This window comes from Hydractinia symbiolongicarpus, chromosome 2 (assembly GCF_029227915.1).
Source record: "Hydractinia symbiolongicarpus strain clone_291-10 chromosome 2, HSymV2.1, whole genome shotgun sequence".
In the NCBI taxonomy this organism is placed as follows: Eukaryota; Metazoa; Cnidaria; class Hydrozoa; order Anthoathecata; family Hydractiniidae; genus Hydractinia; species Hydractinia symbiolongicarpus.
In genome coordinates, this window is record NC_079876.1 from 36167079 (window position 1) to 36181980 (window position 14902).

General features: G+C 48.7%; 31 non-coding genes across 31 annotated transcripts; 20 read left to right on the forward strand and 11 right to left on the reverse strand.

Moving 5' to 3' along the window:
• Window positions 1–359: 359 nt before the first annotated feature.
• On the forward strand, window positions 360–441 carry Trnas-uga (transfer RNA serine (anticodon UGA)). The gene has a single exon. It is a non-coding gene; the product is annotated as a tRNA-Ser (tRNA).
• An 80-nt stretch (window positions 442–521) lies between these two features.
• Window positions 522–594, forward strand: Trnaf-gaa (transfer RNA phenylalanine (anticodon GAA)). Its single transcript has one exon. It is a non-coding gene; the product is annotated as a tRNA-Phe (tRNA).
• Window positions 595–731: 137 nt separating this feature from the next.
• Trnag-gcc (transfer RNA glycine (anticodon GCC)) lies at window positions 732–802 on the reverse strand. Its single transcript has one exon. It is a non-coding gene; the product is annotated as a tRNA-Gly (tRNA).
• Window positions 803–1049: 247 nt separating this feature from the next.
• Trnas-aga (transfer RNA serine (anticodon AGA)) lies at window positions 1050–1131 on the forward strand. Its single transcript has one exon. It is a non-coding gene; the product is annotated as a tRNA-Ser (tRNA).
• Window positions 1132–1522: 391 nt separating this feature from the next.
• On the forward strand, window positions 1523–1604 carry Trnas-uga (transfer RNA serine (anticodon UGA)). Its single transcript has one exon. It is a non-coding gene; the product is annotated as a tRNA-Ser (tRNA).
• Window positions 1605–1684: 80 nt separating this feature from the next.
• Trnaf-gaa (transfer RNA phenylalanine (anticodon GAA)) lies at window positions 1685–1757 on the forward strand. The gene has a single exon. It is a non-coding gene; the product is annotated as a tRNA-Phe (tRNA).
• A 137-nt stretch (window positions 1758–1894) lies between these two features.
• Trnag-gcc (transfer RNA glycine (anticodon GCC)) lies at window positions 1895–1965 on the reverse strand. The gene has a single exon. It is a non-coding gene; the product is annotated as a tRNA-Gly (tRNA).
• A 720-nt stretch (window positions 1966–2685) lies between these two features.
• On the forward strand, window positions 2686–2767 carry Trnas-uga (transfer RNA serine (anticodon UGA)). Its single transcript has one exon. It is a non-coding gene; the product is annotated as a tRNA-Ser (tRNA).
• Window positions 2768–2847: 80 nt separating this feature from the next.
• Window positions 2848–2920, forward strand: Trnaf-gaa (transfer RNA phenylalanine (anticodon GAA)). The gene has a single exon. It is a non-coding gene; the product is annotated as a tRNA-Phe (tRNA).
• A 137-nt stretch (window positions 2921–3057) lies between these two features.
• Trnag-gcc (transfer RNA glycine (anticodon GCC)) lies at window positions 3058–3128 on the reverse strand. The gene has a single exon. It is a non-coding gene; the product is annotated as a tRNA-Gly (tRNA).
• A 247-nt stretch (window positions 3129–3375) lies between these two features.
• Window positions 3376–3457, forward strand: Trnas-aga (transfer RNA serine (anticodon AGA)). Its single transcript has one exon. It is a non-coding gene; the product is annotated as a tRNA-Ser (tRNA).
• Window positions 3458–3848: 391 nt separating this feature from the next.
• Trnas-uga (transfer RNA serine (anticodon UGA)) lies at window positions 3849–3930 on the forward strand. Its single transcript has one exon. It is a non-coding gene; the product is annotated as a tRNA-Ser (tRNA).
• A 290-nt stretch (window positions 3931–4220) lies between these two features.
• Window positions 4221–4291, reverse strand: Trnag-gcc (transfer RNA glycine (anticodon GCC)). The gene has a single exon. It is a non-coding gene; the product is annotated as a tRNA-Gly (tRNA).
• Window positions 4292–5010: 719 nt separating this feature from the next.
• Window positions 5011–5092, forward strand: Trnas-uga (transfer RNA serine (anticodon UGA)). The gene has a single exon. It is a non-coding gene; the product is annotated as a tRNA-Ser (tRNA).
• Window positions 5093–5382: 290 nt separating this feature from the next.
• On the reverse strand, window positions 5383–5453 carry Trnag-gcc (transfer RNA glycine (anticodon GCC)). Its single transcript has one exon. It is a non-coding gene; the product is annotated as a tRNA-Gly (tRNA).
• A 717-nt stretch (window positions 5454–6170) lies between these two features.
• On the forward strand, window positions 6171–6252 carry Trnas-uga (transfer RNA serine (anticodon UGA)). The gene has a single exon. It is a non-coding gene; the product is annotated as a tRNA-Ser (tRNA).
• Window positions 6253–6332: 80 nt separating this feature from the next.
• Window positions 6333–6405, forward strand: Trnaf-gaa (transfer RNA phenylalanine (anticodon GAA)). The gene has a single exon. It is a non-coding gene; the product is annotated as a tRNA-Phe (tRNA).
• Window positions 6406–7333: 928 nt separating this feature from the next.
• On the forward strand, window positions 7334–7415 carry Trnas-uga (transfer RNA serine (anticodon UGA)). Its single transcript has one exon. It is a non-coding gene; the product is annotated as a tRNA-Ser (tRNA).
• An 80-nt stretch (window positions 7416–7495) lies between these two features.
• Window positions 7496–7568, forward strand: Trnaf-gaa (transfer RNA phenylalanine (anticodon GAA)). Its single transcript has one exon. It is a non-coding gene; the product is annotated as a tRNA-Phe (tRNA).
• A 137-nt stretch (window positions 7569–7705) lies between these two features.
• Window positions 7706–7776, reverse strand: Trnag-gcc (transfer RNA glycine (anticodon GCC)). Its single transcript has one exon. It is a non-coding gene; the product is annotated as a tRNA-Gly (tRNA).
• Window positions 7777–8496: 720 nt separating this feature from the next.
• Trnas-uga (transfer RNA serine (anticodon UGA)) lies at window positions 8497–8578 on the forward strand. Its single transcript has one exon. It is a non-coding gene; the product is annotated as a tRNA-Ser (tRNA).
• Window positions 8579–8658: 80 nt separating this feature from the next.
• Window positions 8659–8731, forward strand: Trnaf-gaa (transfer RNA phenylalanine (anticodon GAA)). Its single transcript has one exon. It is a non-coding gene; the product is annotated as a tRNA-Phe (tRNA).
• A 137-nt stretch (window positions 8732–8868) lies between these two features.
• Trnag-gcc (transfer RNA glycine (anticodon GCC)) lies at window positions 8869–8939 on the reverse strand. The gene has a single exon. It is a non-coding gene; the product is annotated as a tRNA-Gly (tRNA).
• Window positions 8940–10031: 1092 nt separating this feature from the next.
• Window positions 10032–10102, reverse strand: Trnag-gcc (transfer RNA glycine (anticodon GCC)). The gene has a single exon. It is a non-coding gene; the product is annotated as a tRNA-Gly (tRNA).
• A 1883-nt stretch (window positions 10103–11985) lies between these two features.
• On the forward strand, window positions 11986–12067 carry Trnas-uga (transfer RNA serine (anticodon UGA)). The gene has a single exon. It is a non-coding gene; the product is annotated as a tRNA-Ser (tRNA).
• A 290-nt stretch (window positions 12068–12357) lies between these two features.
• Trnag-gcc (transfer RNA glycine (anticodon GCC)) lies at window positions 12358–12428 on the reverse strand. The gene has a single exon. It is a non-coding gene; the product is annotated as a tRNA-Gly (tRNA).
• An 882-nt stretch (window positions 12429–13310) lies between these two features.
• Trnaf-gaa (transfer RNA phenylalanine (anticodon GAA)) lies at window positions 13311–13383 on the forward strand. Its single transcript has one exon. It is a non-coding gene; the product is annotated as a tRNA-Phe (tRNA).
• A 138-nt stretch (window positions 13384–13521) lies between these two features.
• Window positions 13522–13592, reverse strand: Trnag-gcc (transfer RNA glycine (anticodon GCC)). The gene has a single exon. It is a non-coding gene; the product is annotated as a tRNA-Gly (tRNA).
• A 720-nt stretch (window positions 13593–14312) lies between these two features.
• Window positions 14313–14394, forward strand: Trnas-uga (transfer RNA serine (anticodon UGA)). Its single transcript has one exon. It is a non-coding gene; the product is annotated as a tRNA-Ser (tRNA).
• An 80-nt stretch (window positions 14395–14474) lies between these two features.
• Window positions 14475–14547, forward strand: Trnaf-gaa (transfer RNA phenylalanine (anticodon GAA)). Its single transcript has one exon. It is a non-coding gene; the product is annotated as a tRNA-Phe (tRNA).
• Window positions 14548–14683: 136 nt separating this feature from the next.
• On the reverse strand, window positions 14684–14754 carry Trnag-gcc (transfer RNA glycine (anticodon GCC)). The gene has a single exon. It is a non-coding gene; the product is annotated as a tRNA-Gly (tRNA).
• Between the last annotated feature and the right edge of the window lie 148 nt (window positions 14755–14902).

Sequence of the window (14902 nt, forward strand, 5' to 3'; positions counted from 1 at the left end):
AGACAGAGCTAGTTCAAATTGTCAGAAAAAGCATGACATCTAAATTACTTAGTGGTGCGAATGTGTCCCGCATGGTCTAGTGGTTAGGATTTCTGGTTTTCACCCAGGCGGCCCGGGTTCGATTCCCGGTGCGGGAAGTGTACATTTTTTAAGTTAAGTTGCTCTCTCACGCGTTGATGTTATATACCCTGTTCGTGGATTCCGTCCTTGGCTGGGGATATAGCTCAGTGGTAGAGCATTCGACTGCAGATCGAGAGGTCCCTGGTTCAAACCCGGGTGTCCCCTACTAGTTGGCTTTTTGTCCTCTTCGGCACCTGAGTGGTGAGCTGGTGAATTATTCTGGTTACCCAGCAATTTCTGCTGCGATGGCCGAGTGGTTAAGGCGTTAGACTTGAAATCTAATGGGATCTTCCCGCGTAGGTTCGAACCCTACTCGCAGCGAATCTACAAACATTCTTTTTGATCTGGTCAAGTGTCTATCACAACGTACAGACCTTTGCCATGTGATAGAATTGATCATGGCCGAGATAGCTCAGTTGGGAGAGCGTCAGACTGAAGATCTGAAGGTCCCTGGTTCAATCCCGGGTCTCGGCATTTTATCACTGCCCAGCAGGGCGGTTTGAGGTGGTGAATGCAAGCAGCCGTAGCACTTTTCTTCAGCTATGTTTTTTTATTTATTTTCCTTCCTTTCTTTTTTACGGAGGGTATTTTCAGGTGTAGGTAAAACACGATGCATTGGCGGGGAATCGAACCCCGGTCTCCCGCGTGGCAGGCGAGAATTCTACCACTGAACCACCAATGCGTTACTACTCATTTCCAAAATTTCCGAGTGACAGTGTATCACGTCCCGGTGTGTTAGTAGCCTTAACGGCATTTCAGACGTGTGATATTGAGATTTTCAAAATCTCCCAACAGGCAGGCGCTGTGGCTTAGCGGTTAAAGCGCCCGTCTAGTAAACAGGAGATCCCCGGTTCAAATCCGGGCAGTGCCTTTAGCAGTAATGTTGTGCTTTCTGGTCGGCCTTGTGGCAATGGCCAGCGGTTTGTCAGGCTGCGATGGCCGAGTGGTTAAGGCGTTTGACTAGAAATCAAATGGGATCTTCCGGCGTAGGTTCGAATCCTACTCGCAGCGGACGCAAAAAGGTGTTTTTGACACGAACAGAAAGACAGAGCTAGTTCAAATTGTCAGAAAAAGCATGACATCTAAATTACTTAGTGGTGCGAATGTGTCCCGCATGGTCTAGTGGTTAGGATTTCTGGTTTTCACCCAGGCGGCCCGGGTTCGATTCCCGGTGCGGGAAGTGTACATTTTTTAAGTTAAGTTGCTCTCTCACGCGTTGATGTTATATACCCTGTGCGTGGATTCCGTCCTTGGCTGGGGATATAGCTCAGTGGTAGAGCATTCGACTGCAGATCGAGAGGTCCCTGGTTCAAACCCGGGTGTCCCCTACTAGTTGGCTTTTTGTCCTCTTCGGCACCTGAGTGGTGAGCTGGTGAATTATTCTGGTTACCCAGCAATTTCTGCTGCGATGGCCGAGTGGTTAAGGCGTTAGACTTGAAATCTAATGGGATCTTCCCGCGTAGGTTCGAACCCTACTCGCAGCGAATCTACAAACATTCTTTTTGATCTGGTCAAGTGTCTATCACAACGTACAGACTTTTGCCATGTGATAGAATTGATCATGGCCGAGATAGCTCAGTTGGGAGAGCGTCAGACTGAAGATCTGAAGGTCCCTGGTTCAATCCCGGGTCTCGGCATTTTATCACTGCCCAGCAGGGCGGTTTGAGGTGGTGAATGCAAGCAGCCGTAGCACTTTTCTTCAGCTATGTTTTTTTATTTATTTTCCTTCCTTTCTTTTTTACGGAGGGTATTTTCAGGTGTAGGTAAAACACGATGCATTGGCGGGGAATCGAACCCCGGTCTCCCGCGTGGCAGGCGAGAATTCTACCACTGAACCACCAATGCGTTACTACTCATTTCCAAAATTTCCGAGTGACAGTGTATCACGTCCCGGTGTGTTAGTAGCCTTAACGGCATTTCAGACGTGTGATATTGAGATTTTCAAAATCTCCCAACAGGCAGGCGCTGTGGCTTAGCGGTTAAAGCGCCTGTCTAGTAAACAGGAGATCCCCGGTTCAAATCCGGGCAGTGCCTTTAGCAGTAATGTTGTGCTTTCTGGTCGGCCTTGTGGCAATGGCCAGCGGTTTGTCAGGCTGCGATGGCCGAGTGGTTAAGGCGTTTGACTAGAAATCAAATGGGATCTTCCCGCGTAGGTTCGAATCTTACTCGCAGCGGACGCAAAAAGGTGTTTTTGACACGAACAGAAAGACAGAGCTAGTTCAAATTGTCAGAAAAAGCATGACATCTAAATTACTTAGTGGTGCGAATGTGTCCCGCATGGTCTAGTGGTTAGGATTTCTGGTTTTCACCAAGGCGGCCCGGGTTCGATTCCCGGTGCGGGAAGTGTACATTTTTTAAGTTAAGTTGCTCTCTCACGCGTTGATGTTATATACCCTGTGCGTGGATTCCGTCCTTGGCTGGGGATATAGCTCAGTGGTAGAGCATTCGACTGCAGATCGAGAGGTCCCTGGTTCAAACCCGGGTGTCCCCTACTAGTTGGCTTTTTGTCCTCTTCGGCACCTGAGTGGTGAGCTGGTGAATTATTCTGGTTACCCAGCAATTTCTGCTGCGATGGCCGAGTGGTTAAGGCGTTAGACTTGAAATCTAATGGGATCTTCCCGCGTAGGTTCGAACCCTACTCGCAGCGAATCTACAAACATTCTTTTTGATCTGGTCAAGTGTCTATCACAACGTACAGACCTTTGCCATGTGATAGAATTGATCATGGCCGAGATAGCTCAGTTGGAAGAGCGTCAGACTGAAGATCTGAAGGTCCCTGGTTCAATCCCGGGTCTCGGCATTTTATCACTGCCCAGCAGGGCGGTTTGAGGTGGTGAATGCAAGCAGCCGTAGCACTTTTCTTCAGCTATGTTTTTTTATTTATTTTCCTTCCTTTCTTCTTTACGGAGGGTACTTTCAGGTGTAGGTAAAACACGATGCATTGGCGGGGAATCGAACCCCGGTCTCCCGCGTGGCAGGCGAGAATTCTACCACTGAACCACCAATGCGTTACTACTCATTTCCAAAATTTCCGAGTGACAGTGTATCACGTCCCGGTGTGTTAGTAGCCTTAACGGCATTTCAGACGTGTGATATTGAGATTTTCAAAATCTCCCAACAGGCAGGCGCTGTGGCTTAGCGGTTAAAGCGCCTGTCTAGTAAACAGGAGATCCCCGGTTCAAATCCGGGCAGTGCCTTTAGCAGTAATGTTGTGCTTTCTGGTCGGCCTTGTGGCAATGGCCAGCGGTTTGTCAGGCTGCGATGGCCGAGTGGTTAAGGCGTTTGACTAGAAATCAAATGGGATCTTTCCGCGTAGGTTCGAATCCTACTCGCAGCGGACGCAAAAAGGTGTTTTTGACACGAACAGAAAGACAGAGCTAGTTCAAATTGTCAGAAAAAGCATGACATCTAAATTACTTAGTGGTGCGAATGTGTCCCGCATGGTCTAGTGGTTAGGATTTCTGGTTTTCACCCAGGCGGCCCGGGTTCGATTCCCGGTGCGGGAAGTGTACATTTTTTAAGTTAAGTTGCTCTCTCACGCGTTGATGTTATATACCCTGTTCGTGGATTCCGTCCTTGGCTGGGGATATAGCTCAGTGGTAGAGCATTCGACTGCAGATCGAGAGGTCCCTGGTTCAAACCCGGGTGTCCCCTACTAGTTGGCTTTTTGTCCTCTTCGGCACCTGAGTGGTGAGCTGGTGAATTATTCTGGTTACCCAGCAATTTCTGCTGCGATGGCCGAGTGGTTAAGGCGTTAGACTTGAAATCTAATGGGATCTTCCCGCGTAGGTTCGAACCCTACTCGCAGCGAATCTACAAACATTCTTTTTGATCTGGTCAAGTGTCTATCACAACGTACAGACCTTTGCCATGTGATAGAATTGATCATGGCCGAGATAGCTCAGTTGGGAGAGCGTGAGACTGAAGATCTGAAGGTCCCTGGTTCAATCCCGAGTCTCGGCATTTTATCACTGCCCAGCAGGGCGGTTTGAGGTGGTGAATGCAAGCAGCCGTAGCACTTTTCTTCAGCTATGTTTTTTTATTTATTTTCCTTCCTTTCTTTTTTACGGAGGGTATTTTCAGGTGTAGGTAAAACACGATGCATTGGCGGGGAATCGAACCCCGGTCTCCCGCGTGGCAGGCGAGAATTCTACCACTGAACCACCAATGCGTTACTACTCATTTCCAAAATTTCCGAATGACAGTGTATCACGTCCCGGTGTGTTAGTAGCCTTAACGGCATTTCAGACGTGTGATATTGAGATTTTCAAAATCTCCCAACAGGCAGGCGCTGTGGCTTAGCGGTTAAAGCGCCCGTCTAGTAAACAGGAGATCCCCGGTTCAAATCCGGGCAGTGCCTTTAGCAGTAATGTTGTGCTTTCTGGTCGGCCCTGTGGCAATGGCCAGCGGTTTGTCAGGCTGCGATGGCCGAGTGGTTAAGGCGTTTGACTAGAAATCAAATGGGATCTTCCCGCGTAGGTTCGAATCCTACTCGCAGCGGACGCAAAAAGGTGTTTTTGACACGAACAGAAAGACAGAGCTAGTTCAAATTGTCAGAAAAAGCATGACATCTAAATTACTTAGTGGTGCGAATGTGTCCCGCATGGTCTAGTGGTTAGGATTTCTGGTTTTCACCCAGGCGGCCCGGGTTCGATTCCCGGTGCGGGAAGTGTACATTTTTTAAGTTAAGTTGCTCTCTCACGCGTTGATGTTATATACCCTGTGCGTGGATTCCGTCCTTGGCTGGGGATATAGCTCAGTGGTAGAGCATTCGACTGCAGATCGAGAGGTCCCTGGTTCAATCCCGGGTGTCCCCTACTAGTTGGCTTTTTGTCCTTTCGGCACCTGAGTGGTGAGCTGGTGAATTATTCTGGTTACCCAGCAATTTCTGCTGCGATGGCCGAGTGGTTAAGGCGTTAGACTTGAAATCTAATGGGATCTTCCCGCGTAGGTTCGAACCCTACTCGCAGCGAATCTACAAACATTCTTTTTGATCTGGTCAAGTGTCTATCACAACGTACAGACCTTTGCCATGTGATAGAATTGATCATGGACGAGATAGCTCAGTTGGGAGAGCGTCAGACTGAAGATCTGAAGGTCCCTGGTTCAATCCCGGGTCTCGGCATTTTATCACTGCCCAGCAGGGCGGTTTGAGGTGGTGAATGCAAACAGCCGTAGCACTTTTCTTCAGCTATGTTTTTTTATTTATTTTCCTTCCTTTCTTTTTTACGGAGGGTATTTTCAGTTGTACGTAAAACACGATGCATTGGCGGGGAATCGAACCCCGGTCTCCCGCGTGGCAGGCGAGAATTCTACCACTGAACCACCAATGCGTTACTACTCATTTCCAAAATTTCCGAGTGACAGTGTATCACGTCCCGGTGTGTTAGTAGCCTTAACGGCATTTCAGACGTGTGATATTGAGATTTTCAAAATCTCCCAACAGGCAGGCGCTGTGGCTTAGCGGTTAAAGCGCCTGTCTAGTAAACAGGAGATCCCCGGTTCAAATCCGGGCAGTGCTAGCAGTAATGTTGTGCTTTCTGGTCGGCCTTGTGGCAATGGCCAGCGGTTTGTCAGGCTGCGATGGCCGAGTGGTTAAGGCGTTTGACTAGAAATCAAATGGGATCTTCCCGCGTAGGTTCGAATCTTACTCGCAGCGGACGCAAAAAGGTGTTTTTGACACGAACAGAAAGACAGAGCTAGTTCAAATTGTCAGAAAAAGCATGACATCTAAATTACTTAGTGGTGCGAATGTGTCCCGCATGGTCTAGTGGTTAGGATTTCTGGTTTTCACCAAGGCGGCCCGGGTTCGATTCCCGGTGCGGGAAGTGTACATTTTTTAAGTTAAGTTGCTCTCTCACGCGTTGATGTTATATACCCTGTGCGTGGATTCCGTCCTTGGCTGGGGATATAGCTCAGTGGTAGAGCATTCGACTGCAGATCGAGAGGTCCCTGGTTCAAACCCGGGTGTCCCCTACTAGTTGGCTTTTTGTCCTCTTCGGCACCTGAGTGGTGAGCTGGTGAATTATTCTGGTTACCCCGCAATTTCTGCTGCGATGGCCGAGTGGTTAAGGCGTTAGACTTGAAATCTAATGGGATCTTCCCGCGTAGGTTCGAACCCTACTCGCAGCGAATCTACAAACATTCTTTTTGATCTGGTCAAGTGTCTATCACAACGTACAGACCTTTGCCATGTGATAGAATTGATCATGGCCGAGATAGCTCAGTTGGGAGAGCGTCAGACTGAAGATCTGAAGGTCCCTGGTTCAATCCCGGGTCTCGGCATTTTATCACTGCCCAGCAGGGCGGTTTGAGGTGGTGAATGCAAGCAGCCGTAGCACTTTTCTTCAGCTATGTTTTTTTATTTATTTTCCTTCCTTTCTTTTTTACGGAGGGTATTTTCAGGTGTAGGTAAAACACGATGCATTGGCGGGGAATCGAACGCCGGTCTCCCGCGTGGCAGGCGAGAATTCTACCACTGAAGCACCAATGCGTTACTACTCATTTCCAAAATTTCCGAGTGACAGTGTATCACGTCCCGGTGTGTTAGTAGCCTTAACGGCATTTCAGACGTGTGATATTGAGATTTTCAAAATCTCCCAACAGGCAGGCGCTGTGGCTTAGCGGTTAAAGCGCCTGTCTAGTAAACAGGAGATCCCCGGTTCAAATCCGGGCAGTGCCTTTAGCAGTAATGTTGTGCTTTCTGGTCGGCCTTGTGGCAATGACCAGCGGTTTGTCAGGCTGCGATGGCCGAGTGGTTAAGGCGTTTGACTAGAAATCAAATGGGATCTTCCCGCGTAGGTTCGAATCCTACTCGCAGCGGACGCAAAAAGGTGTTTTTGACACGAACAGAAAGACAGAGCTAGTTCAAATTGTCAGAAAAAGCATGACATCTAAATTACTTAGTGGTGCGAATGTGTCCCGCATGGTCTAGTGGTTAGGATTTCTGGTTTTCACCCAGGCGGCCCGGGTTCGATTCCCGGTGCGGGAAGTGTACATTTTTTAAGTTAAGTTGCTCTCTCACGCGTTGATGTTATATACCCTGTGCGTGGATTCCGTCCTTGGCTGGGGATATAGCTCAGTGGTAGAGCATTCGACTGCAGATCGAGAGGTCCCTGGTTCAAACCCGGGTGTCCTCGACTAGTTGGCTTTTTGTCCTCTTCGGCACCTGAGTGGTGAGCTGGTGAATTATTCTGGTTACCCAGCAATTTCTGCTGCGATGGCCGAGTGGTTAAGGCGTTAGACTTGAAATCTAATGGGATCTTCCCGCGTAGGTTCGAACCCTACTCGCAGCGAACCTACAAACATTCTTTTTGATCTGGTCAAGTGTCTATCACAACGTACAGACCTTTGCCATGTGATAGAATTGATCATGGCCGAGATAGCTCAGTTGGGAGAGCGTCAGACTGAAGATCTGAAGGTCCCTGGTTCAATCCCGGGTCTCGGCATTTTATCACTGCCCAGCAGGGCGGTTTGAGGTGGTGAATGCAAGCAGCCGTAGCACTTTTCTTCAGCTATGTTTTCTTATTTATTTTCCTTCCTTTCTTTTTTACGGAGGGTATTTTCAGGTGTAGGTAAAAAACGATGCATTGGCGGGGAATCGAACCCCGGTCTCCCGCGTGGCAGGCGAGAATTCTACCACTGAACCACCAATGCGTTACTACTCATTTCCAAAATTTCCGAGTGACAGTGTATCACGTCCCGGTGTGTTAGTAGCCTTAACGGCATTTCAGACGTGTGATATTGAGATTTTCAAAATCTCCCAACAGGCAGGCGCTGTGGCTTAGCGGTTAAAGCGCCTGTCTAGTAAACAGGAGATCCCCGGTTCAAATCCGGGCAGTGCCTTTAGCAGTAATGTTGTGCTTTCTGGTCGGCCTTGTGGCAATGGCCAGCGGTTTGTCAGGCTGCGATGGCCGAGTGGTTAAGGCGTTTGACTAGAAATCAAATGGGATCTTCCCGCGTAGGTTCGAATCCTACTCGCAGCGGACGCAAAAAGGTGTTTTTGACACGAACAGAAAGACAGAGCTAGTTCAAATTGTCAGAAAAAGCATGACATCTAAATTACTTAGTGGTGCGAATGTGTCCCGCATGGTCTAGTGGTTAGGATTTCTGGTTTTCACCCAGGCGGCCCGGGTTCGATTCCCGGTGCGGGAAGTGTACATTTTTTAAGTTAAGTTGCTCTCTCACGCGTTGATGTTATATACCCTGTGCGTGGATTCCGTCCTTGGCTGGGGATATAGCTCAGTGGTAGAGCATTCGACTGCAGATCGAGAGGTCCCTGGTTCAAACCCGGGTGTCCCCTACTAGTTGGCTTTTTGTCCTCTTCGGCACCTGAGTGGTGAGCTGGTGAATTATTCTGGTTACCCAGCAATTTCTGCTGCGATGGCCGAGTGGTTAAGGCGTTAGACTTGAAATCTAATGGGATCTTCCCGCGTAGGTTCGAACCCTACTCGCAGCGAATCTACAAACATTCTTTTTGATCTGGTCAAGTGTCTATCACAACGTACAGACCTTTGCCATGTGATAGAATTGATCATGGCCGAGATAGCTCAGTTGGGAGAGCGTCAGACTGAAGATCTGAAGGTCCCTGGTTCAATCCCGGGTCTCGGCATTTTATCACTGCCCAGCAGGGCGGTTTGAGGTGGTGAATGCAAGCAGCCGTAGCACTTTTCTTCAGCTATGTTTTTTTATTTATTTTCCTTCCTTTCTTTTTTACGGAGGGTATTTTCAGGTGTAGGTAAAACACGATGCATTGGCGGGGAATCGAACCCCGGTCTCCCGCGTGGCAGGCGAGAATTCTACCACTGAACCACCAATGCGTTACTACTCATTTCCAAAATTTCCGAGTGACAGTGTATCACGTCCCGGTGTGTTAGTAGCCTTAACGGCATTTCAGACGTGTGATATTGAGATTTTCAAAATCTCCCAACAGGCAGGCGCTGTGGCTTAGCGGTTAAAGCGCCTGTCTAGTAAACAGGAGATCCCCGCTTCAAATCCGGGAAGTGCCTTTAGCAGTAATGTTGTGCTTTCTGGTCGGCCTTGTGGCAATGGCCAGCGGTTTGTCAGGCTGCGATGGCCGAGTGGTTAAGGCGTTTGACTAGAAATCAAATGGGATCTTCCCGCGTAGGTTCGAATCCTACTCGCAGCGGACGCAAAAAGGTGTTTTTGACACGAACAGAAAGACAGAGCTAGTTCAAATTGTCAGAAAAAGCATGACATCTAAATTACTTAGTGGTGCGAATGTGTCCCGCATGGTCTAGTGGTTAGGATTTCTGGTTTTCACCCAGGCGGCCCGGGTTCGATTCCCGGTGCGGGAAGTGTACATTTTTTAAGTTAAGTTGCTCTCTCACGCGTTGATGTTATATACCCTGTGCGTGGATTCCGTCCTTGGCTGGGGATATAGCTCAGTGGTAGAGCATTCGACTGCAGATCGAGAGGTCCCTGGTTCAAACCCGGGTGTCCCCTACTAGTTGGCTTTTTGTCCTCTTCGGCACCTGAGTGGTGAGCTGGTGAATTATTCTGGTTACCCAGCAATTTCTGCTGCGATGGCCGAGTGGTTAAGGCGTTAGACTTGAAATCTAATGGGATCTTCCTGCGTAGGTTCGAACCCTACTCGCAGCGAATCTACAAACATTCTTTTTGATCTGGTCAAGTGTCTATCACAACGTACAGACCTTTGCCATGTGATAGAATTGATCATGGCCGAGATAGCTCAGTTGGGAGAGCGTCAGACTGAAGATCTGAAGGTCCCTGGTTCAATCCCGGGACTGGGCATTTTATCACTGCCCAGCAGGGCGGTTTGAGGTGGTGAATGCAAGCAGCCGTAGCACTTTTCTTCAGCTATGTTTTTTTATTTATTTTCCTTCCTTTCTTTTTTACGGAGGGTATTTTCAGGTGTAGGTAAAACACGATGCATTGGCGGGGAATCGAACCCCGGTCTCCCGCGTGGCAGGCGAGAATTCTACCACTGAACCACCAATGCGTTACTACTCATTTCCAAAATTTCCGAGTGACAGTGTATCACGTCCCGGTGTGTTAGTAGCCTTAACGGCATTTCAGACGTGTGATATTGAGATTTTCAAAATCTCCCAACAGGCAGGCGCTGTGGCTTAGCGGTTAAAGCGCCTGTCTAGTAAACAGGAGATCCCCGCTTCAAATCCGGGAAGTGCCTTTAGCAGTAATGTTGTGCTTTCTGGTCGGCCTTGTGGCAATGGCCAGCGGTTTGTCAGGCTGCGATGGCCGAGTGGTTAAGGCGTTTGACTAGAAATCAAATGGGATCTTCCCGCGTAGGTTCGAATCCTACTCGCAGCGGACGCAAAAAGGTGTTTTTGACACGAACAGAAAGACAGAGCTAGTTCAAATTGTCAGAAAAAGCATGACATCTAAATTACTTAGTGGTGCGAATGTGTCCCGCATGGTCTAGTGGTTAGGATTTCTGGTTTTCACCCAGGCGGCCCGGGTTCGATTCCCGGTGCGGGAAGTGTACATTTTTTAAGTTAAGTTGCTCTCTCACGCGTTGATGTTATATACCCTGTGCGTGGATTCCGTCCTTGGCTGGGGATATAGCTCAGTGGTAGAGCATTCGACTGCAGATCGAGAGGTCCCTGGTTCAAACCCGGGTGTCCCCTACTAGTTGGCTTTTTGTCCTCTTCGGCACCTGAGTGGTGAGCTGGTGAATTATTCTGGTTACCCAGCAATTTCTGCTGCGATGGCCGAGTGGTTAAGGCGTTAGACTTGAAATCTAATGGGATCTTCCTGCGTAGGTTCGAACCCTACTCGCAGCGAATCTACAAACATTCTTTTTGATCTGGTCAAGTGTCTATCACAACGTACAGACCTTTGCCATGTGATAGAATTGATCATGGCCGAGATAGCTCAGTTGGGAGAGCGTCAGACTGAAGATCTGAAGGTCCCTGGTTCAATCCCGGGTCTGGGCATTTTATCACTGCCCAGCAGGGCGGTTTGAGGTGGTGAATGCAAGCAGCCGTAGCACTTTTCTTCAGCTATGTTTTTTTATTTATTTTCCTTCCTTTCTTTTTTACGGAGGGTATTTCCAGGTGTAGGTAAAACACGATGCATTGGCGGGGAATCGAACCCCGGTCTCCCGCGTGGCAGGCGAGAATTCTACCACTGAAGCACCAATGCGTTACTACTCATTTCCAAAATTTCCGAGTGACAGTGTATCACGTCCCGGTGTGTTAGTAGCCTTAACGGCATTTCAGACGTGTGATATTGAGATTTTCAAAATCTCCCAACAGGCAGGCGCTGTGGCTTAGCGGTTAAAGCGCCTGTCTAGTAAACAGGAGATCCCCGGTTCAAATCCGGGCAGTGCCTTTAGCAGTAATGTTGTGCTTTCTGGTCGGCCTTGTGGCAATGGCCAGCGGTTTGTCAGGCTGCGATGGCCGAGTGGTTAAGGCGTTTGACTAGAAATCAAATGGGATCTTCCCGCGTAGGTTCGAATCCTACTCGCAGCGGACGCAAAAAGGTGTTTTTGACACGAACAGAAAGACAGAGCTAGTTCAAATTGTCAGAAAAAGCATGACATCTAAATTACTTAGTGGTGCGAATGTGTCCCGCATGGTCTAGTGGTTAGGATTTCTGGTTTTCACCCAGGCGGCCCGGGTTCGATTCCCGGTGCGGGAAGTGTACATTTTTTAAGTTAAGTTGCTCTCTCACGCGTTGATGTTATATACCCTGTGCGTGGATTCCGTCCTTGGCTGGGGATATAGCTCAGTGGTAGAGCATTCGACTGCAGATCGAGAGGTCCCTGGTTCAAACCCGGGTGTCCCCTACTAGTTGGCTTTTTGTCCTCTTCGGCACCTGAGTGGTGAGCTGGTGAATTATTCTGGTTACCCAGCAATTTCTGCTGCGATGGCCGAGTGGTTAAGGCGTTAGACTTGAAATCTAATGGGATCTTCCCGCGTAGGTTCGAACCCTACTCGCAGCGAATCTACAAACATTCTTTTTGATCTGGTCAAGTGTCTATCACAACGTACAGACCTTTGCCATGTGATAGAATTGATCATGGCCGAGATAGCTCAGTTGGGAGAGCGTCAGACTGAATATCTGAAGGTCCCTGGTTCAATCCCGGGTCTCGGCATTTTATCACTGCCCAGCAGGGCGGTTTGAGGTGGTGAATGCAAGCAGCCGTAGCACTTTTCTTCAGCTATGTTTTTTTATTTATTTTCCTTCCTTTCTTTTTTACGGAGGGTATTTCCAGGTGTAGGTAAAACACGATGCATTGGCGGGGAATCGAACCCCGGTCTCCCGCGTGGCAGGCGAGAATTCTACCACTGAACCACCAATGCGTTACTACTCATTTCCAAAATTTCCGAGTGACAGTGTATCACGTCCCGGTGTGTTAGTAGCCTTAACGGCATTTCAGACGTGTGATATTGAGATTTTCAAAATCTCCCAACAGGCAGGCGCTGTGGCTTAGCGGTTAAAGCGCCTGTCTAGTAAACAGGAGATCCCCGGTTCAAATCCGGGCAGTGCCTTTAGCAGTAATGTTGTGCTTTCTGGTCGGCCTTGTGGCAATGGCCAGCGGTTTGTCAGGCTGCGATGGCCGAGTGGTTAAGGCGTTTGACTAGAAATCAAATGGGATCTTCCCGCGTAGGTTCGAATCCTACTCGCAGCGGACGCAAAAAGGTGTTTTTGACACGAACAGAAAGACAGAGCTAGTTCAAATTGTCAGAAAAAGCATGACATCTAAATTACTTAGTGGTGCGAATGTGTCCCGCATGGTCTAGTGGTTAGGATTTCTGGTTTTCACCCAGGCGGCCCGGGTTCGATTCCCGGTGCGGGAAGTGTACATTTTTTAAGTTAAGTTGCTCTCTCACGCGTTGATGTTATATAACCTGTGCGTGGATTCCGTCCTTGGCTGGGGATATAGCTCAGTGGTAGAGCATTCGACTGCAGATCGAGAGGTCCCTGGTTCAAACCCGGGTGTCCCCTACTAGTTGGCTTTTTGTCCTCTTCGGCACCTGAGTGGTGAGCTGGTGAATTATTCTGGTTACCCAGCAATTTCTGCTGCGATGGCCGAGTGGTTAAGGCGTTAGACTTGAAATCTAATGGGATCTTCCCGCGTAGGTTCAAACCCTACTCGCAGCGAATCTACAAACATTCTTTTTGATCTGGTCAAGTGTCTATCACAACGTACAGACATTTGCCATGTGATAGAATTGATCATGGCCGAGATAGCTCAGTTGGGAGAGCGTCAGACTGAAGATCTGAAGGTCCCTGGTTCAATCCCGGGTCTCGGCATTTTATCACTGCCCAGCAGGGCGGTTTGAGGTGGTGAATGCAAGCAGCCGTAGCACTTTTCTTCAGCTATGTTTTTTTTATTTATTTTCCTTCCTTTCTTTTTTACGGAGGGTATTTTCAGGTGTAGGTAAAACACGATGCATTGGCGGGGAATCGAACCCCGGTCTCCCGCGTGGCAGGCGAGAATTCTACCACTGAACCACCAATGCGTTACTACTCATTTCCAAAATTTCCGAGTGACAGTGTATCACGTCCCGGTGTGTTAGTAGCCTTAACGGCATTTCAGACGTGTGATATTGAGATTTTCAAAATCTCCCAACAGGCAGGCGCTGTGGCTTAGCGGTTAAAGCGCCTGTCTAGTAAACAGGAGATCCCCGGTTCAAATCCGGGCAGTGCCTTTAGCAGTAATGTTGTGCTTTCTGGTCGGCCTTGTGGCAATGGCCAGCGGTTTGTCAGGCTGCGATGGCCGAGTGGTTAAGGCGTTTGACTAGAAATCAAATGGGATCTTCCCGCGTAGGTTCGAATCCTACTCGCAGCGGACGCAAAAAGGTGTTTTTGACACGAACAGAAAGACAGAGCTAGTTCAAATTGTCAGAAAAAGCATGACATCTAAATTACTTAGTGGTGCAAATGTGTCCCGCATGGTCTAGTGGTTAGGATTTCTGGTTTTCACCCAGGCGGCCCGGGTTCGATTCCCGGTGCGGGAAGTGTACATTTTTTAAGTTAAGTTGCTCTCTCACGCGTTGATGTTATATACCCTGTGCGTGGATTCCGTCCTTGGCTGGGGATATAGCTCAGTGGTAGAGCATTCGACTGCAGATCGAGAGGTCCCTGGTTCAAACCCGGGTGTCCCCTACTAGTTGGCTTTTTGTCCTCTTCGGCACCTGAGTGGTGAGCTGGTGAATTATTCTGGTTACCCAGCAATTTCTGCTGCGATGGCCGAGTGGTTAAGGCGTTAGACTTGAAATCTAATGGGATCTTCCCGCGTAGGTTCGAACCCTACTCGCAGCGAATCTACAAACATTCTTTTTGATCTGGTCAAGTGTCTATCACAACGTACAGACCTTTGCCATGTGATAGAATTGATCATGGCCGAGATAGCTCAGTTGGGAGAGCGTCAGACTGAAGATCTGAAGGTCCCTGGTTCAATCCCGGGTCTCGGCATTTTATCACTGCCCAGCAGGGCAGTTTGAGGTGGTGAATGCAAGCAGCCGTAGCACTTTTCTTCAGCTATGTTTTTTATTTATTTTCCTTCCTTTCTTTTTTACGGAGGGTATTTTCAGGTGTAGGTAAAACACGATGCATTGGCGGGGAATCGAACCCCGGTCTCCCGCGTGGCAGGCGAGAATTCTACCACTGAACCACCAATGCGTTACTACTCATTTCCAAAATTTCCGAGTGACAGTGTATCACGTCCCGGTGTGTTAGTAGCCTTAACGGCATTTCAGACGTGTGATATTGAGATTTTCAAAATCTCCCAACAGGCAGGCGCTGTGGCTTAGCGGTTAAAGCGCCTGTC